The following is a 23,104-nucleotide window of genomic DNA, read 5'->3' on the forward strand; positions in this document are numbered from 1 at the left end:
ATTTCGACGAATTTTTATGAAAATAGGGCCCGACTAACAGGCACTTACTCTAATACGCTCTAGGTCAGGACGATGATGTTCTCACATAGTTTAATATAAAAATAAGTGAATAGGTTGTTAGAAGTGAGGGCGTCCTGACTGAAGGTGTATTAATGAGGCCGAACACAAAGTGTTTTTTTTTCGAATTGAGTAAAATTGGCCCAAAGAAGTTAAATATACGAGGGTAAATCAAAAAGTTCTTAGAATCACAATAAAAAAAACAGGAGATGTGTACAAAAATATTTTATTTTTCAACGTAATCTCCTTCTAATTCAATACATTTAGTATACCGCTTCTCTAACTTTCTAATTCCTTCCAAAAAAAAATCATTTTCTTGACTCTCAAAAAAGTCGTCTACGGCAGCCATAACTGCGTCGTCATCACTATATTTAGTTCCACGGATGTGCTCCTTTAATTTTGGAAATAGGTGAAAGTCACTAGGGGCTAAGTCCGGAGAATATGGTGGGTGATCAAGAAGATCGAAGCCAGCACTGCGGATTGCGGTGAGCGCAACTTCGGACCGATGCGCAGGAGCGTTATCGTGAAGAAACAACACGCCCAATGACAGTTTTCCTCGCCGTTTTTCCTTTATATTTTCACGCACTTTTGGAAATAAATTAGCATAGTAGGATCCAGTAATGGTCTGTCCTTTCGGCATGTAATCGATAAAAAGGATTCCTTCACTATCCCAGAACACAGAGGCCATAACTTTGCCGGCGGTAGGAGCAACGCGAAATTTCTTCATTGGTGGCGATGATGGCCGTTTCCAAGACATGCTTTGTCTTTTAGTTTCGGGATCAAAATGGTGGACCCATGTTTCATCCATGGTAACAACACGACGGCAAAATTCATCCGGATCGGACTGTAATATTTCAAGATTGCGCTTTGAAATTTCCAAACGACGTTTTTTGTTTTCTTCTGTTAACATTCGTGGTACCCATCTTGCCGACACTTTTCTGAACCCCAAGGAATCTGTTAAAATGGATTGGATGCTTCCAAATGAAATCTTTAGGACCTCGGCTAAATGTTTTATAGTTATTCTTCTGTCTTCCAGAACTAACTTCTCGACCTTTTTGATATTTTCTTCTGTGATGGAGGTTGACGGCCGCCCGGAACGCAGATCATCTTCACAAGTTGATCTACCCCTTTTAAATTCCGAAACCCAGTAAGCTACTGTAGAATAGGGTAAAGCATTATCCCCTAATGTCTCCTGAATATCCAAAAAAAATTCCTTAGTGGACATTTTTTTTAGGCACAGATACTTTATCACCGCACGTAATTCGTTTTTTTCCATATTTCAATACGTTGGAATACCCTTGGCACTTAATAATTTATTGCTTGTAAACGATACGACCGAATCGATTGTAACTGAGCATAAACATTATACGATAATCACTCTTTAAAAATAATAATAAACTACCCACAAAAAAATATATCAATATGTCATTCTAAGAACTTTTTGATTTACCCTCGTAAATAAGACGACGAACGGTTATTTTGCATGGAAATATCGAAGAAACTAGGAATGAAAAATGGGGTTAAGATAATAAAGTCTAATCTGTGCTCACACCAGGAATCCAAAGTACAAACATTTTTATGCAAAATTCTAGCAATTCCTAAAATAGAATACTCATAACTGATACGTATCGCCGACATGACATCGTTTACATGCAAATATTATTGTTTTCGTTCGAAAAATACTGTCTATTATATGAATTTGGTAGAAAACTCGAAAGGATTATTTATATAGTAGGATATATCCTACTTCCGACGTCATAGTCTGTAATTATCCACTTACATCACCAAATGCACTACAATACTTCATTATTTTGTTCAAATTTAAACTGTTAAGAAATAATAAAGCTACCTATTTAATGAACAAAATGACGTAACAAACTAAAGAGACATTCGAAAAATAATATTATAGTTTAAAAATCAGGAATGTGTTGTCTCAAAACTGGTTGTGTATTGTGAAGTAAGCATTAAAGGATTAAAAACCGAAGTGAGTTATTTTGTAAGGCTAACGAACCCACTCGCCCACGGCCCACGGACAATGGAGTGGTAGTAATTATTAGGAAATCACCAGATTTGTGGATGTTGAGGTTTGATCTAATCAGGGAAGCATTAGTGGCCGGTTATACTACACGCGATTCACAAAAAGTTCCACATTTGGGTCAAGCTGAGAGCGGAAGCGGAGTATTTTCAGTCTATACATAATAACTTACATATATGTATATAGCCTGTTTAAGTGTTCCACTGCCAGTCAAAGACCTCCTCTTCTTTCGTCCACAGATCTGTTTTGGTCAGAATTTGATTTGTCAAAGATTTTTTGGAAATAAACTCCGCACAAACTTTACACCGTCATTCCATCTCGCTCCAGCTTCCAAATTGCACCAACTTCGATTAGCAAGCAAGGCGGGCTCAATGCGGTCCCGTCATGAGGAACCGGTTCCATGTTCCTGGTGTCTCCACCGAATCCTGTCCTGTGTGTTGACGGTCAAATTCATGGGTTTAGTGTTAACTTCCTTCCACAAAAAGGGAAAGTCATACCCGAGATATAATGGGGGTATGTAATTACATTTGTAAGTTTCATTACCGGTTAATCAAAATTACTTCTATTCAAGAATATTAGAGGTACAACCGCAGTATTGCTTGCAGAAGTAACAACCTAATTTATAATACAGCAAATAAACTGCCAAATCTTAAGAAGCCTCTAGGAAAATCCGCAAAAAAAAAATCTTCATAAATCACATCGATAATTAATTGTAGAGGTGCCAAATACTGTAATAACAACGATAGCCGAGATCTATAGAGTGGTGGAGTAAAAAAAGCGGTATCCATATCACTATACAGTGTACTAAGAGTTATTAATATTTTAGTAAGACATCAGTCAATCAAATCAAATGTGATCTATATTTAAATAAAATGTTACTACAATCATGATGCAACCTACGACAAAACGACCAAATGTAATAAAACTTATCTATTGTCCAAAACATGTTTATCTATATTACCAAGTAAAACATGAACAAGTTTGTCTGTACATCAATGCATTAGCATCAGACGACCCGTCTCTGATACAGCAGTTCTTAGACTGGTCCTCCCACGTAGCTGGAAACCTGTTATATTATCTTTATCACCTATAGAAGGAAATTATAACGATTCGATAATAAGTTGTTATTGAAAAGATAATGATCCATGATAGCTTTTATAAAGAAAGGAAAGAACGTAATCTAACACTGCTCATGCAATAAAATGCAGATATAAAAATTAAATTTGCTTGAGCAAATGATCGTCCATATACAAACAATTGACTATGGCTTTTGAAATCGGATGCGTTTTGACTAAAGGAGATCTAAGGATCTTCACAAAAGTGATTCTACGACACACAACTTTATGCCTAAAAGTAACACTTCTAGCTCAGCCTAGTCTTGTAGCTACGATTTGGTGGTTTAGGATAAGTTTAAGAAGCTATACAGTGACATATAATGAATCAGAGTATTATATTTTAACTTATATTTAGTTTTAACACACTGAAATTAAAATAGCAGGGCCTTGAAGGCCTCAGTCAAGGGAGCCACAGTTACTGGTAGTCACATCCTCAGCCATGAGGATACGAATATCATGACGAATAAAACATTAAAATGTTCCACAGGATCGCAAATTAATACCGATCGTAGTTATTACCAAAGAACCTATATTTACCTAGAATACAATAGAAAAGTAAAACAGTGTGCGGCCATTACGAACTTTACCTCCTCGGCCAAAGTGGTCTCACATCGAGCAATAGATTTTTTTAAACCGCTGTGTTAGCACAGGAACGAAAGAAACGCTTATGTGAGCACATAAGAACAAGTGTCTGACAGAGTTGATATCTGGTATTTTCAATTTATTCCCAAAAAGGCCGGCATATAACCTATGACCGGACCTATAAAAAATACGCATCTACGTCTGTAATTCACTGATAATTAAATTAACTAACATAATTATATTTGATTCCAAGTAATTCTGCTGTAAAAGGACAACATTCTTCTAATCATGTCCCTGTTGAGTCACCGTCGTCGTCTGGACTCTCGAACAAGGTGGAACAAGTCTGCCCACGTTGGCAGGACCTGATATGGCTAAAGACATGCAGTGATTGGTGCTTGGTGCTAGTGTTTGACGACTTCCTTATTGACTTTCATAGTTAGTGTTTTTATAATCCATTTGTTCCGTCTTTGGAATCTTGTTCGAGAATTGAAGTGATTAGAGTTGGCGTTTTGCTTTTATTAATTCGGATGTGGAATTGATCATGGAGTTGAGAAATGATCTTGGATGGAAAATGATACGAAGATAGATACAAAAGACAAAAACGGAGGTGATGAGGTGACACAAGGTCTACAGTACAAGCCATCTTGTATCTATTATGGAAGATTTTATAAACAGAAAAATATTTCAACCTTTTGGTTTAAATATTGCGTGAAGTTTTATATCTATTAACTCTCATTTAATTATTTACCGACTCGGTAAAAGGGTTTCGAAGTTCGTAGTAAATATTTGTTGAGTCGGTTTAATTATTATTTTTTATTAAAACTGTAGGTTATGTACTGAAGTACCTAAATTATAGAAAAATATTTGGATTTTTTCCCGAAGGACAAAAAGCGGGCCGGGTTATACCCCCAGTAAATTCCCGCCAAATGGCAGCCATTACGGCAGCTGTCGCTCCATTTCAAGCACCACACGTCAACGTCATGTTTGACAGCTTTTTAATTTGCGCCACTAATTTTTTCAGGCAAAGACAATATTCTCTCAATAGCCATGTGAAATCGTTTAATAAATTGCCTACCTATTTACATTTATCTCTATCCGTAAATGAATGCAAAATGAATAATCTTCATCTGTATCTGCTGTTATTGTACCTTACTTAATGCAAATAAATTATTTTTGATTTGATTTTGTAAATTAATGGAAATGACACAAGAGTTCTAAAAGGATTCCAAATATAGATCAAGACAGCGGATCCAAGTGTAAGGGTGGGTTAGGGGGGTTATAGGTTTTTTTAAATCGGAATACCTACATAAAAAAGCATTAGTGAGCTTGTTGCGTATCTCAAGTTTCATTTAAGCAAGGTAAAAGGAGTCTTTGACAAATTCGGGAAAATTCCAGCGTAAATTTGTTTTGAAAATTCTAGTAGTATAAATCATTTGGCAACTATATATATATTCTGTTACTGTTATCTGGCCGAGTTAGCTTGAACCTTAAGAGTTCATAGCAAGGTCATTCGCGTTGAGTCATCGCTTAATCACTTATAAACAACAACAGAGCTTATCAACGATAATTATCAACCGTTATGTAATAACACATAACGTTTGTAGAGAAAATTGAAGGTATAGAAATAAGACTATACACTTAATTGGACTCCTCGCCCGATATTCACCATTACTAATTTTATTTTCATAGAGGACGAATTGATAGTTTTTACGTAGTAATAATAGACCACAAAAAATGTTTTACAGAACTGTTTTACAAAGACTATGTAAAATTGCAATTTCTGTGAAACATCGCAGAAAAGAAAACTAAAATAAAACATTATTTTAGGAGATGAATGGAGTTTGAGAGGCATGCTTTCTGGTTGATGGGCCATAAAATAAATATATCAATGAAATTAGAATTTCGAAATTCACTTTGAGGTTAGCCTGACAGCCTTGCTTTTAGCTAATTCATTATATGAAATCGTTGAAGACTACCAACCATGAAAGCTTTATCTCTGCGCTTGTTTTGGTTCGCGCACCTTGTGTGAGAAAGTTAGTGTAATCTCTAAACAGGATTAACTCCAAACAGGGACTTCCGGATATTGTTATCGCAAACTCCGTCGATCTTGCGAAAGCTAAAGTGGTTTCGCTTGTTTCACTTACGGAGATAAATTGCATTATCCACGGCAATATTTGGACATAAAATGGAGATTGACTAAAAACACCTACGCAAATAAAAAAAAGAAAAATCATTTTCACTTCATACCAATACACATTATACTACTAATATTATAAATGCGAAAGTTTGTGAGAATGTGTGTATGTACCTACTTGTTACTCTTTCAAGTAAAATCTACGCAATTAGTAACATTTGGATGTGAACTGAAGCATAAACTAGGTTAGACCTGATTAGGCCCCAGGCGAATCAGGCATTTAAACCTATACGAGCTGAGAAGAAAACCTAAAAACAGTTATGAAGGTTCATATTGTTCTGTACACATTAGCACTAAGAACTAGCACACTATTTAGCTGTCACACTCACGTCGACAGAACATAACAGTTTTGTCGACGAGATTATGACACCTAATAGAGAGTTGTGGAAGGTGAACACATTCTGCGCCCAAATGATGGGACAAAAAGGTAAAGGGCTAAGGTCTAATGATGATGATACATAAACGAGGTTGCTAAGTACCGTCCGGCCTAAATCTGAAGATGGTAACTTTGTTGCACTAGCGGATAAAACGGTTGAGTTCTGGTAATCATTTTAGTAAGGGCTAACAAAACGGACACAGTAAAGCCAAATCGAAGCATTCTCATGGTCACATTTTTCTGCTGTCATTCCCCGCTTCCATATTCAAATCATTTATTCAGAAATTAGACCTTCACAGGCGCTTTTTCTCGTAAATTTTTATATTTATAGTTATTTCTCACAAGCTACAAACTACTGGCATTTCGGAACGACACTGCTGAGAAGAAATGCCGAAAGAAACTTATTTGAACAGTGTTGGTCCCTATCATGCCAGAAGGGCTACCATTATTGTTTCTTACAATGTTTTTTTCTAAAAATATATAAAAGTACATAATGTACATAGTCAAAATGTATATCAAAACAGGTTATGATTGTGATCGAATGCTAATTACAAAATATATATGTATATCATACCAAACGCTACTTTCTGAAAGCTGTAGGCCAAGGAGGTTATTTATGACATAATCCAGCGGTTCACTGCCACTAGACTTTCTCGAGTCATAAACTGCCTCTGCAGAGTCAGATAACGTCGGTAATTTGTCTAAAGGTTAAAAGTCGCTGGATGCAGTCATTTCAAGAGATTTATGACTTGCACAAATGGATATTTCTGGCATAAGAGCGCTAAAGATCTGGGGAGAAATACGAGTATATAAGTTATAGCTTATCTCAAGCGTAGTAAAGATTATGTTGTGTGCTTACAACATATGATGAAAGAGTTTTACAAGTTTAAATTCTCAAATTGTTTAACCAAGCTGAATGTTGTTAATGAAGAATCTATGAAATAATTATGAAAACACTACAGATTAACAATAAATAAGATTTTGAAGAATTAGGCAAGTAAAACACACATGGAAACTTACATAAGCCTAACAAGAACACTGAGTACGCACATTTTTCGCGAAGCATATTCTAAACTCACAATAACAAGTGATAGTTATGTTAATGAGGTAATAACCCTGACCTAAATATCGCACAGTGGTGACTCACGCAACCAATTGACAGCGTACGGAGGCGCCAAACGTGATATAATTACACAGTGGTGACACGCTGATACTAGATAACCAACGGTGGGAAAATTAAGTCATTTGGGGTGAGTTACACCAGTCAACTTTGACGTTGACTTTGACGGCTTTTTAGCAACCCACTCGAAGTGAAATTGCAGTGGTTTATTTTTATTTGTCTAGCGAAGTGCGGGTTGGCATTTCACTTCTCACCATCGAGTCGATTCGAAATGAGACGCCGCGAACCAATCACAGTGCGCCATTGTGACGCAACGACAACCACACTGCAATGTGATAGTTCGCTGCGTCTCACACCGAATCGATTCGATGGTGAGAAGTGAAATGCAAACCCACACTAACCCAAAAGCAAAGACCACGACCTACCTGCTGGGAAGTGTTCTCCGCAGCCTATGCAACACTAGGGGTGTCACACGTTGTTGTCTCTGAATGAATCATGTCGCGCTCTTTTCATCTTTGTATTTTTGAAATGTCAAATTAGTTTATCATAGACAACATAAAAATCAATTCGCGCTGGGCCTCGAGCGCCCTTTCTAAACGTAAATATGTCGCAATCTTCAGACATGACTCATGTGCATTCTCAAGCACAAAGGCACTACTTTTTAAATATATTTTCCTTATACGAGACACACACAGGAAAAACGCAAGGTCACTGCCCGCCTGGTAAAATAATATCTCCTCACCATCTTCCACCTTTCTGGAAATACCTTCGCTTCGTAGTACTTACCTGAAAAAAAAATTAAATTAATGTACCTAAATTTACAAATCAAATTAATACATACTATATTATTTACAAACACCTAATATGTATCTCAATGTATCGATATTGTATTGGAAACATTTCATGTTATGTTGTTAATGTGTCGCATTGAATTCAAAACATATAGTGGCGGACATTATCGTAACTGTCAAAACATACTTCACATTGCAGGAAACGACCTCTAAACTTCGACTTGAGGCGACTGACAGGTTCTAGGTTTTAATAGACTTTATTATGTTAACTCGAATTTCATCTTTATTTGCATTAATGCATTATTATTATTCGTCAATTAAATAAATTCTGCCCATAATACTAATACTAGAAGACGATTCTGTCATTTTTTATAAAATATGTTCTTTAGATATTTGGAATCACACTATTGCTATTCATAATATAATGTCTAATTTATTTGCTGATTCCGAATATGTAAAGAACTTAATCTGAAACATTTGGATAAAGAAATCAATTTCTATTTTAGGTCTCATTTTCTTAGTATTGCTATTAGGTCGTATTGGAAAATATTCAAGAAAGGTTATTTGTAGGTAACCTAATTATTGTGTAGCTGTAAATTCATTCGATTTTTGCTTTTATTATTTGTCTCCTAAAAATATTTAATTAAAATAAATATTTTAAAATTAATAATAAAGAACTAGAACTATGCTTAACATTAAATTTATACAACATAACACGAAAACAATGAAATGGCGTGTTTGTACTCCAGAGGAAATGTCCATCATTCTAGGACGACGCCTGTCAACACTACACAGACACGGGTAACTGTACTTTATGTCAGTTCATACCAATTTAAGGGGAGTAAGAAACATAATATTAGTTTGTTATTGTTGTAAGTGGCTCTAGCCAATAATATTTTCGTCGAGGATGTCAAATTTAATTAAGTTTACCTAATAAACAATAAACAGTTTACCCAATAATGATTAAAGAGAACACATTTAACAACTGTAATAACTCTAATCAAAAGAGGTCGCTGAAATTTCCGGTACTGATAAGAAAACAAGTATATGCCGCCAAACATTTCCTTCAAATATATCCGAATACAGACTACAATATGTGGTTGTGGAGCTAATACTGGATAATCTAATTGATTCAAATCAAAAGATTGTTGAATTAGCAAAGAATTACTCGAATCCCAGTTGTCTATTTGAATGTAAAGATTAAAAATGTGTGATTTATAGATTGTATAATCCAATTTGCTTTTGACAAGGCTTCGCTTTCGATAGCATGTTAATTGACTTTGAACGAAGAAATCCATGTCATTTTCTAAAATCTTACCGTTTGAATAAGTCACACGCGCGTTGCCGACTGTGGCCTAGGGCCTTCCGTCACATTACCCTGTAATTACTCTTTCACTCTTAAAACCGGAACACGAAAATCCAAGCGCTTCTGTTTGGCGGCCGTAATAGATGAGAGTGAGATATCCATTCATACGATCATCCTTTGTACAGGTCTTCTACCTCCAGAGGTGTCTGATCGAATTGAATTAAATGTTTGAAAGTCGAATTAATTTAAATCGCCTAATAGTGGTCTTTGATAAATATACATGAGCCAGATTGGTATACAAATTCTTTCTGCCAAAACCTTTACGTTACATATAGCCATCTAATGCGGAAGAAATTCAAAATACCAGCAGCTCTCCAAGCTAAGTACGTAAGTAACTATAACAACAACTAAACGTGTGCAAACAATTCCCCTTAATGCAAGTTAGTGGTTTGTAATTCAGCAGCGGGTGTGGCGAGGCAGGTGCTAACTCATTTATGATGGACAGCATGGACGAGATCGATAGACAATATTTAGTGTTATAGAATGTTAAGATATTCCTTAAGGCTGGAGAGAGGGAAACTGTGGCGATACATATAGGAGAATTCTCAAATAAATTGTTTAACGAGAGCTTGAATTTATGTTTGTTATTCAATCACGTAAAATCGGAGAATCCCGTGTCAAGGAAATAATCTGGAATATCTTAAAGGATAGTTTATTACCCGAAATTCCACGGAGCTACCCTAACGCCATAGCTTGGTAGTTAGTGTAGAGATAAATAGGTACATATAGTTATTCAAATCTTACAGGGAAGTAAATCTTTTCGAATATATAGAATAGATGTTTTAAAGTAATATTATAAACTAGCTTTTGCCCGCGACTTGGCCCGCGTGAATTTACCACGTGAACATTTATTTTTCGAGATGGACCTTTCATCCCTATGTCCTATGTCCTTTTCCGTTCTTCAAACTCAATGTGTGCAAAATTTCAAGATTGAGTAAATAAATCGTAAAGAGGTAACAAACAAACTTATTTTCGCGTTTATTATATTAGTTAAGATTAACCGGATGGATACTATAGATGGAATAGGAATTTAACTCGTGTTTCTTATGGCACATTGCAGACCTATTTGATGTGTCACTATTTTGAAACCTAAATGCTCAAGTTTCCTAGAATGGAGAGACCAGTTCCATACGTGTGCTGCATGTAACTGACAAGATGTGTTTGGAGAGATCTGGTCAAATGGCTAACCATGTTCTCCAATGATTTACGTCTGCCAACACTATATATATATCACCTCTGAAAAGGACATCAAAGGGCTTTCATAAATTGTTGGTCTGATGTTGAAAATCAGCTGTTTGCATATCAGTGAACTCAGTGAAATTATAATTACATCTTCTCATCGTTCAATTAAAGTATCTACTGACTATATTATATCAAATGTTTTATTTTTAATGCTCACAACGAAAAGGTACTTCTATTTTAACTTTAAGGTTTATATGTATGTAAGTAAAATGTAAAATTTCTTCAAGAAATATTTTTTTTTAACCACGAGGCCAAGTCAACATTCATCCATATTCAGGAGCTAGCTGAAGCTTGCTTTTTTTATTTGTGTAATTTGTATAATCAAATAAGGCATGTATTCAATTACAGTATAACAAAACTGATATCTCTAGAGATTTATTATCTAAGAAGATCAGATATCACAACCGGATGAACATGATAATGAAAAATGTTTCGAAATCAAAAGTTACACGAATCCTTGTGCGATTGAAGGAGAAAGTGTAAGTCCGCATGGTAAGCGAAAGTGCGCAAATCAGCTGATGTGCCATGAGGCTGAAGTGCCGGGCTTATCACTTGGATACCAGATTATAGTAATGCAAAATCGATTTTTCTTTTCTGAGAGACATGCTATGTATGCAGCATGCAGTTTGAGCTTCGGTCAAGAAAACAAAATTAAAATGCATTCCTCTAATATTAATTTTTAAATTGTTCCCAAATGGGCAATGGTTGTTAATAACATGTGTAAAACCTTTTAAACCTCACAAATTAAATGTAGTTTAAAGTACGAGAAATATAATGTTATAAAACAAAAAACATTGATTATTTATTACAATTTTTATGTCGTCTATCTGAAAAAAAAAACTTTTAATTGTAACATGTCACACTGAAACCTATATACCACTTCATATATCAGATTTTCTCGTGTAAATGTCAACTGTCTGGGTCAACAAGTTTTGATAAATTGCCTCTACTACGAATTAATGTGATTCCTTGTGTGTTTTGAACAGGATAAACGGAGTAGTAACGAGATTTATACTTGAATGATCATAGAGTCGAGTCAAATTAATATATGGCAAGAAAAAAAAATCAAATTTGTGACATTATTTTCATTCTGGTTTATATTTTCGTGGTGTCTGCCACCAAATTATCCTTATATGACATACTATAAAATGAAAATCGCGACTGTCTTTCTGTCTGTATGTCTGATAAACTCAAAAACTACCGAACAGATTTTTGTACGGTTTTGCGCGAAAGAGTCACAAATAATACACACATACATACTCAAAAGTTTACAAAAGTAGGATTACGGTACTATAAGGTTTATTTTTCAAGCTGAAAGCAAGTCTGAGCTTTGAGGCGTCAGAGCCGAGAATGAAGTATCCTTCACCGGGAGCAAGTGGTGGTCTATTAAAACTACTACACATGAGTTAGATTGGTAAACAAACTCATGTGGCACGAGTAAGATTCGAACCTGGGACATTTCGATCACGTTGGCCACCATCACTATAACAGAACATCAAGTAGGAACCCGACTTCAGATTTCTAATCACTGAAGGTGCAATGAGAGAAAGGAGTAGCGAAGCAATAACTATTCATCGTGCTATCTGATGCTGTCTTCAGAGCCTAATTAGAGAAGTGTTGGTTAGAAAGCTATGCTTTATAGCTAACAGACAAAAGTTATTGTAGACAAATGACTCCTTACAGTGATTGAAAACGCCAGAAAAATACCTACTTAAAAATAAAGTACTTATGATGTACCGGTTGTTAGGTTTTGCTGCGGCGTCGCGTTGACGTGCTGCTGACGTGGCTGCACCTCAGTAACTATGTGATCTGATCATCTACATGTCAATAAGATGTACATTTATCATTTTATTTCTCGAACTCACATGCTGTTTAATCTGCGCACGTTCCGGGCATTCGGGGCTATGGCGCCGCGAAGCAAGGGGTCAGCGTAAAAAATAACTGAGATTTTACAACCAGCTGCCTGTCTGACGTCAACTTGGGAATGCTATGGTTTCGTGTCAGATGACAGGTAACCTTATAGCCTATACATAAGCCTAGGCTATATGTTACTCGCCTCATACGACATCCGCAATGAGGAGCAGAGGTTCTAGTCTATGGAACAATCTATCCCCAGTTTTCACATTTTATTCTTAGAACTGACCTATAGAAACACTAACGAAAGTTCGATCTACTAAAGGAAATCCTAGTGCAGTGGTTGTTACCCTGAATGCAAACGGCTGCATTAGTATGCAACGTTGTGCAGTATGCATAAGATTCACCGCACACGACGTGCGAATTGTTTTCCGTGGATAATAATATTTATAATGTCTAAATCATGGATCCATATCTTCAATCATATGTATTATGTGGTTTAAATGTATGACATATCAAAAACCTGATTGTAATTCGCATAAACTGCTATGATGAACAGGGTGAGGCAGCGTGGGACCACACGAATAAGATGGCCCTAGAATAACATCACTCCATATCCTTTCGTGGATGTTGTACGAGGCGATTAAGGGATACAGCCTTGGCAACTGATTGATAGGGAACAGCTTTGAATGCGTCCCAAGGATCAATAGATGATCGAGGTTAGACAGGTGGTCAAATCTTTAAAATTTTAAGCTTATTTTTTAAGCTGAACGCGAGTTTGGCGGCCTTACAGTCCCAATTGCAATTGGAAATACACGAATGTGAGCGAGACAGAACATGAAGGGTATAAAAGAGTACATCTTTTATATTGTATATAGTCTGTCACCGTTCGAAGTTCGTTAGAAGGAGGTCGGACAAAAATGGATAGAGTGTGTTCGGATGGATTTGGCTTAAGAAAGTAACAGATCGGTTAACATCAGACAGGGTGCAGTGGAGGAGTCTCACATTCTGTACCGACTTCACATAAAGTGGGATAAGGTTAGGCAGATGTCTAGTTATGGCAAACCTATTCATGAATGAAAAAGTCAGATCGATTGTCTTATTAAAAGCTAACATTTCTACCGTTTAATGCTTCCATCACAATTGGATATTCACACACGGCACGTAAATTAAGCAAATGAAGTCGGAGCTATTCATTAGTCAGGCACGAATGTAATTAGCATTCGTATATTGCTGCGATTCTTCACAATGCTTCATGAGACTATGCAAGTAGAGCGAATACCTTTCATACCATACTAAGATAGGTGAATGTTTCTACAATGCTGGGATCTATGAATTTGCAGCTGTAAATATGGACTACTAGCTGCACCCCGGGGCATCGCTCCCGTGGGAATTTCGGGATAAAAATTACCCTGTGTTATTCCAGGTTATATTCTGCCCGTGTACCAAACTTCATAACAATTTTTGCGTGAAAGACTAACAAACATACACACACAGATACGTCCGCACAAATTTTTTGCGTAATATTAGTAGGATTAATAGGAGTAGGATGATTTTCAATATTTTTATGGTATATAGAAGCTCAGAAATCACTACAATATAAACAACACAGAAGCATGGCCGGCCTTTCAAGATGGTACAGACACGTTTTTTGCAATTTCCAATGTGGTACCACAAAAATACCCAAGGTAATGCAAGCCAAAGAATCGGTCGGTAAAAGTTTACGTTCGGTTCAGATTTCTTCTTCACAGTAGTATTCCCCATGCCTGAGGGTCTTAATCGTTACGTGGAATGAAACTCAACATCATGACTTTCTTGGCACTATGGAGTGGTTCGCCATTGCCTTCTCCATTTAAATACAAGTTGATAATCAACCAGTGTGCAGGTTTCCTCACGATGTTTTAATTCACCGGAAGCAAATGGTGGCCGATTAAATCTCCTATACATGAGTCAGATTGGTATACAAAGTCATGTGGCACGAGTAGTATTCGAACTGAGACATAGTCATGTATCTCAATGAAAATTTTTATGAAAATTGGCCCAGCCGTTTTTAGCGTGAAGAAGTGACAAACATACCCACAACTATCGCTTTTATGATATTAGTGGTAATATTTAAACCTTTGGATATGCTCGACTTGATCTATTAAACAAATTGCTTTACAAACGTCCCGGCTCTGCCTGGAGTTCCGTTAACCCAATAAAGTCATAAATTCAAGGGCTATTAGCATGCCCGCCATAACATTCGGAGTTCGAATGGAACACATGCCTTTGTTTCTCAATTCGTGGATTTTTTAAGTGTTTAAAACCAAATGGAGCACGCAATTTAGACATAACAATGTTATTTATTGCATTTTATATCCACAAATGTATTAAATAAGGAAGTCGAAGTGCTCAGACATTTTAAAAGATATTTGGCGGGAAAAATGTGAGTGACAGTAACTCCGATTGTTTGTAAAGTTCTTGAATTTCAATATTCTCGCGTCATGCGACGTGCTCGTGCACATGGACCACATGTTTAACAAAAGGGAACAATGACGTCATTTTAATTATTTTGTCCTTTTTAGACATATTGGCATGAGTATAACATGTGATATCCACAAAATAACCATGATTTAGCGTAACTTGTAAATATATTTTTTAAATATTAGTAGCAACTTGTCCCGGCTTTACTCGGTTAAACCCATATTTTCAAATACCGCGCCATAGAGGTTCATGCAACTTGATGTGCTGTTGACTGTATCTTTGTGCCAAATTTCATCAAAATCGACCCAATAGTTTTTGACTTCATTCATTACAAAAAAAAATACAAAGCTTTATAATATTAGTATTGATTGCAGATAGTGTAGATGGATATTTTTAGTCGTTCCGGTGTGTGTGGGCCACCCTACTAACTAGTAACAATTAAAATAACAAGCGTGTCAGTCAGAATTGATTTAGACCTAGTTGGGACGGCTTTCTCTGACGATTAATCATTTATAAGCGTCTTCCAATCATGCAAATATGCATCGATGGTTAACTTACCATGAGAATTACGGTACAGTGATTCTTAATCTACCTTCTGATGTAGGGCTTCTCTGATAGGTCAATAAAAGATGGCTAGAACTTGATTTCAATCATAAAGTTGAACCAAGATTCTTTGAAGCATAAATAATCTCTCAATTTATTTATAAAAGAATTTTGCAAACGATAACACAATTTATGTACAATATTATGATACATAGTAAAAAACAAAGTCGCCCTCCGCGTTTTTCTGTTTCTGACGCAAACAATTTTGATGCAGTTTTCATTGTTATTTAAACAATTTATCAACGAAGGTTTAAGGGCATACAGACTATTAGACCGAGCGAAGCCGGGCCCGGTCTATAGTAATAAATAAATATTCGCACTTTGAAAAGAAACCAAAATAATTAAAGATGTTATGTAAATGGAAAGACGAAAACCTTCAGATCGAGGGCAGCGTGCACAAAAGATACAAAAGTAGGTTAGACCTCAGAACCTTCCATATTTATCTATGAGATCACGCATGCGCGAACATACTCAGAAACCTATTTATCAAAATGTAAAGTCGCTGACAAAAGGACAATTCATCGCTGTGAGATACAAGAATGTCTACAAAAGTTGTCAAATTTCCACATCGAACTAAACTAATCTACTAAAATGTTTAAATAAAATAAGCACTTTACTAATCATAATACATAACTACTTCCTCGTGAATTTGTTTTGGAATTGGTAGCCTGTTTGGAAAATATTGGTAGACAACATTTAGAGTTCATTTAGATTGGTAGACAACTCACCTTTCTTTTACAACGTGTGCACTTAGTTTTGATGGCATAGTCGTTTATATACCTACCACTAAGTAGGCGAACAGGCATACGATTCACTTTATGAAAAGCGGTTACCACAGCCTGTGCCATCAACTTTCATAATTTTACGCCCCTTTAAATAATACATTCATTCATGCAAATTTCATAGTTAAATTAATTAAATTAAAGTTAAATATTGTAGTTATAGTTATAGTATAGTTTAGATGGATATACAAACCTTAAATCTTAAATCATCAACTTACTTATACACAAGACATGTTTGAATAGAACAATGATTGGTATCTTCCCACGCAACGATCAATCAAATATAATTCTACGATGTAAGTTATACATAAATGGTCTGCGAAGTCAAATGTATGCTATAATAAGTGTATAATTCATACTAATATCATAAAAGTTAAAGTGTGTTTGTTTGCTGTGTATCCTTTTTACACTTCAAAACGGAGCATTGAATTGAGATGAACAATTTTTAGGCTTTTAATCTAAGCATTTTCAAGAAATTGATCATCTTCTTAACCGTCGTACTCTTTAAAAACCCGTGACAAAGAACCCGTGCAGATAATTAGAACAAAAAGTGACTGATCATACAGACCAATGTGCGTACCAATAGAAAACGAGACTGGCCTGGTCATGCATTCGTTCAACTTAAAACTATTCTAACCATAGTTTTTCAATGTGAATTGTACAAGTACCAAATTGTGCAAGACAATTTGAAACTTTAAAAAATCTGTGAAATTCCAGATGTCTAAAATTTTGGTAACGATGTGACTATACTTGAAAGTAATGTAAATTTTATTTTTGGATGTCCTAATGTTGGTTATATAACAGAAGATGGTAATGTTATGAAGCTGCTAAGTGCTCTTGGTGAAACTTTGATCGTGTTGTAAAAGCTGATAGTGATAATGAAAGTTTCTTTCATTTTATGGCAAAAGTTCATGTCATACCATTATGTAGTTGTTTTATATACGCAAGGAAGGACACTTTTTATAAGAATTTGTAATAACTATTTTGAAATTGTGTAAAGTTTTGTAAGAGAATGATGAGTAAGTTTATGGAGGAAGCAAGTAAGATTTTAGCAAGTGGAAATTCATAGTCTCTGTCTACCCCTAAAAGAATCAGGCGTCATATGTATTTATATTATTTTTTTCACTTACCTACCGTTACCGCACCGGGAGATAAAATCTAAAAATAAAATTGGCAAACATACCCCAAATTCTCTTGGTCCGTCGCATCGCCCTACTTTAACAATATCCCTGACAAATGATCTGTTAATAATGGCATGCATTAGACTGTGACAACATAAATTCAATAATCTTTTGTGCGATACAATGCGAATGCAACTAGGAGCTCTCGCGTCTAAAAATAAATTCCAGAGTATCAACCATATGGATATTGAAGTAAGGGTCAGTTTAGTCACTAGACGTGGCCATAAAGCAGATGTCACGCATAGGTAGACTCTATTTAGAATCAATGCAATGGTTTGCGTGTAACATGCCACTGGTATTGGTTTTTTTTTATTCAACTACTAATGCTAAAACATAAAATGCACATATTTAGGTATGTTATTATAAGATATCTAAATTAACATTCTGATTTGCGTGTGATTTAAACTTATTCAAAACAGACTGTATATTACTGTATCTGTGATATTAAATATAAATAAAAATGTTTTTTACACTACTGTGACAGGTAAAGCTAAACGAACTGAAACAAATCCAATATTGGAGAATGATGAATCAACGAACGGTGATATTGTATGTTCATCTGATTGATTAGTACCTGAAAACAAACAAACATTCGAATCAAAACACGAACGAAAGCTAATTACAGTTTACAAAGAGCGACAAAAACAAGAAGTGGAGCTAAGAAAGGAAAAGGAAGTGAGAACAAAAGCGGTAATGTTCAGCAAAACGGATGGAACTTTCTTTCGCTGTTCGACAGCTACAAATCATTGTTACTCGGCGCCCTAAGTGGGCAACGGAACGCTGCTCGACGCGGTGTATACGAGCGATTAAGTCGAATACATACATACATAGGCCAGAAATCCATACATTTGACATTCACGCCTTGCTACTTTTGTCGCTCACCTATTACGCCACTATACAACGCGCGATGGTTATCAATCAACATAAGAGTTGTGTACGACTTGAGCATATCTGCCCATGTATTTGATACTGATACAATTTGATAGATGCTGTTCGAAACTCCTTTGAGTTTAATGTAGAGTACATGCTTATCAGAATATTCAGCACGAACATTTACACTGCCAATGTGTGCTAATGAAAGTATCATAGAAATGGCGGTGTCATTTAAAGAGGCAAAATTGATGGCGGAAGACAGAGATTGAAGTTGCCAATTTAGATATTCAGCTTATAGAATGTATCTGTTAGCATATTAATTTATAATGAGTTATTTTAAGACCTGTATTATATTCTGCACATGCGTCATTGATCTGATTATTTCGCATCACATGCGCAATTTGTGATAACATCCGGTAGTTTGATTTGAGTTTAATCTCTATTTTTGAAAACTGCAGGAAATCACCTGACAAACAAATTTAGTTCATACCATAAAGCAAACTTTGAATCACTTATTTTGTATATTGTCAAAGTATATGAAGATTCCTAAAACTTTTTCAACCAAAGTGACAAACTCGACAAGGTTAATTTGAAACATGACCTTGCGTGGCCAGTAATTTAACTAAACTCTAAAAAACGTAACAAAAAATGTACCCAAAGAGCAGAACAGCATCACAATGCGGTAATCTTCGCAGCCAAGCCGTAACAGAATATGTTTACGTTTACGTTTGAATACCGGAACCGGTTATGCTAAACCAAAAGTTTACATCACTCAGACTAAAGACATAATATACATAAATAATATGTAAATAACTATCACTACCGTCATAGAACGACCTTGGCCATTTAGAGCAGAAATTGGGACAGAATTATAGAATGTAGCTAGCTGACTAGATAAATATACAAACGATGTAAATCGAAGATCAAAAACAACAATAACAGATCGGAAAATTATGAAGAAAATAGCATTCCTAATATCGGAGTTGACTGTAGGACCAGGGCAATAACATTGAACCAGATCTGCATATACATTAAGCTTGCAGTGTCAATTTCAGTCCACATAGCAAGTTCACACCCGAGGGACGGTAGAATATCCGCAGCTGAGAGAAGAGTTATACATGTAGTTATTTATGCGGTGCACAAAACAGCATGTTACAAAGTTTAGATCTTCAGAATTTACATCAAACATTTGGCGCCACTGTCAGTAATGTTATCTAATTTAACTCAATAATTAAATTACTAAATATAGCTTTTGTAGCTAATAATCAGACCTTAAAAGTAAAGCCGAGGATAGGTGTGGCGAATATTCCACCGACAAGAGCATAACTCCTAAATAAAAAGATGATGATCATTCCGAACAAGAAGAACAACACACAAATAAATCTTTACACAATATTTTAAAATTATTAAGTACGAAGGATGCAAGTGCAATAAACAATTGCCAATTCATGAGACAATTGACAGCCGGGCCCCAGACAGCCGGGACCATGTCCTTGTCGGTTCATCTTAATTTATTCAAATCTGCACAGTGGAGTGTGAGCTGTGAATGCATTGACTAAATGCTGATATTGATATACAACTGCTTTTTGTCGTCCGCTACAGATTGTATCACTTAAAAATTTAAAATCGTGTGACCCTTTTGTCCCTGTCTATAATTCTTTACATAATACTTGTATAACACAGTAGATGCTATTTAAAATTCCTGCATATGACGGCTTCACGAGGAAGTACATGTATAGGTTATCCAGAATTCTAAAATTCCCACGGGGAATGTTTAAATTCCCTCGACCATTATATTTACACAAACAGTTTTGCCCTTTACCATACAAATGACTAAAAACATTTTCATCAATTTTAGATCACAACTGCGACCAAAAAACTAAATATAGTGTCTAAATACTGGTTTATACGTAACAAATTTATTTGGAGACTGAGTCGTTGAGGCATTTTATGTCATTTTCGCAGTCATTAAGGTTTTAATATGTCGATGAATATTGACGATTCTATACGGCAAATGATTTATTATTATTAGTTTCGGAAAGGTAAATTTTTTCATCGCAATGATTGATTCGATAAGTGATAAGATGAGAGGTAGTTTACACAAATGACGAAAATGTCTATAAACATGATAAGAATCAATAAAAGTATAATTAGATGATTCCGTTTGTGGAGTCCTAAACGAATTAGAAAATTATGTTTATTTACGTGGGACTCAAACCCACGATTTCCTGGTCGTAAGGAAAACGCTTATATCATTACACTGGGTGAGTAATATATGATATAATAACAAAGATCTAATTTGACTTGGAATAATTTTAAGCTAATATGAAAGCACATAAACTTATTTCATTCGAGCTAATACGACCGCGGTGCTGTTCAAATATTGCTAATTATTTTGAAAACGTACAAATTTTTGGGCTATAAATATTCAAATTGGAAGCTCCATTCGTCTAACTAATACCAATGTGAAGTAAGCTTCACAAGCACATAATTATCACAGTAAGTTAAGTACTGACTTCATCACTAATGTGACCATGACGACGCCGGCTCAGTCTGAAATTTTAAATATTATTTGTTTAGTAGGCGTTCATTTATTACGTCATTTATATATTTTTGACGTTGACATGACAGTCTGTTTGTGACCCAGCCGGTAGGTAATTTTCTTTCTTTTGGTGTCTTATACCAAAATTAATATTCTTAATCAATTTAGAATGATTATACAACACTTATTGACTCAAAAAAGTCTACTGTTGACTACCAAAAGCGCCAGTAGAAATGAAACTCCGAAAGTACTTACTTACGTACTCTTAAAGTACTGATAAAAATCACTTTTCAGAAATCTTTGCAGTGTTACTGATATTCACCGACCCTGTACCCTGATTCAGTGCCACAGATGGGGTTTCTTACATAGTTATAGCACAGCAAACAAAAAACGCTATAACTCTCTCTTGCATATGAACCTGAAGTGATAAAACCCGTAATATAGCTTTTACGAGGTTCGTAAAGAAGACATTCACAACAAAGTAACGAGATAAGATTGAAGGTCGTAAGGACAACAATGAAGACGGACAGCCAAACAGAATAATCCACAATCCTGTAAATGGATTTGGAGAGACAAACAAAGTACTTACTTAAGACTACAAGTACTGAATTACCAAACCACAGAACTGAACCTTATCATTTAAAATAAATATGTCCTGTATAAATTAAACGTACATTTGTTTATCAATGGTGAATGTTAATTTGTCACATACTAGAAGGTAATATTGTAGAAGTTATATTTTGTAGATGTTCAGTTGCAGAACAAAAAGAGAATATTCAAATTTAACATTCAGAAACATTTTGTCATAAATTCCAAACGAAACTATCCAAACTTCCATATTTCACGTCATCTGTATGATTATTTATCGTCCCGTGCACACCAAAACTTCATATCGTGCCAACAACGCTAGACACAAATTTTTCATATCACACAAGGTATGGAGAAGAGTACCAATTATGAGTTTATTTCTACCCACTTTGGGCTAATTAAAATGTACTGTTAGCTGCAAGTAGGTCGACAGTGATGGAAGCGTCACCGCTGCAATATCCGCTCTGTCTACAATCTTGTAGGTTGCAGTTGGGCTTGGTACAGTGTACCGCATATAAAGCTTAAATTCGTTGCCAATACACCATCTACCGCGGGACAGAGATCCATAGAGGTTAATTTAAGGCTTTATAATAAGGATTAAGCTGAACCTTACCGCCCACGACTTTACCGGTTAAAAGGCATCCAGAAGTGAAGATAATTTTCCAAGAGATAAAATAAAAGGAACTTAAAGATACAAGTACCTAATATAAGTAATCATAGTTAGCCAATTACATTCGATTTTGTTGTTACGGGAGTTGGAAATAGTAACTTTTACACCAATTTATGTCATGATCCATTTTCTCAAAAACAGATTATGAATAAGAAAAATAGTTTCAGATTTTTTGACCACGAATATCGACTAGGACAAAAGTAGAAAGGAATAATTTTAGCAATAAAAGTAATGAAAAAATTAGACGTGGTAGTAGCGGCAGGATGGAATCATTCTTTGCAATCTTGCTCCCCAATTCAACATGACACCCACTTGAGTGCATTTCGGTAATCTCCGGTCCATCTATTTTATCTTCTCTAGAATCTATGTCTATTTATGATACATAGTAAAGCTCCTTATTGTTATTTGAAATGAAATTATTGCAATATGTATTATCTTAACTTTTATTAACGTTTTCGGGAAGTATTTTGTAACCTTAAAAATTTCATAAAATATTTCACCCTTAAATTCTGTTTTCGCCGTACATTATGATGCTAATCGTTGATGCTACGCCGCGACGACTCTACAAATGATACACATAAAAGGACATAAGCTAACAAGCCGCAAACATGGTTGATATGAAATCGTGACTTTGCAACGGCTGACCTATTTAACTTGAGGGTGTGAAGGG

At 35.5% G+C, this 23,104-nt stretch overlaps 1 protein-coding gene and 1 long non-coding RNA gene across 8 annotated transcripts in view; one reads left to right on the plus strand and one right to left on the minus strand.

The window, feature by feature from the left end:
- Nucleotides 1-23,104, minus strand: part of LOC128680217 (ankyrin-3-like) — a 108,102-nt gene that overhangs the window by 73,251 nt on the left and 11,747 nt on the right. The window lies entirely within an intron of this gene.
- LOC128680219 (uncharacterized) lies at nucleotides 21,209-21,859 on the plus strand. The gene is made up of 2 exons (XR_008405829.1): nucleotides 21,209-21,284; nucleotides 21,471-21,859. It is a non-coding gene; the product is annotated as an uncharacterized LOC128680219 (long non-coding RNA).

The sequence above is a fragment of the Plodia interpunctella genome, chromosome 23, assembly GCF_027563975.2.
Source record: "Plodia interpunctella isolate USDA-ARS_2022_Savannah chromosome 23, ilPloInte3.2, whole genome shotgun sequence".
In the NCBI taxonomy this organism is placed as follows: Eukaryota; Metazoa; Arthropoda; class Insecta; order Lepidoptera; family Pyralidae; genus Plodia; species Plodia interpunctella.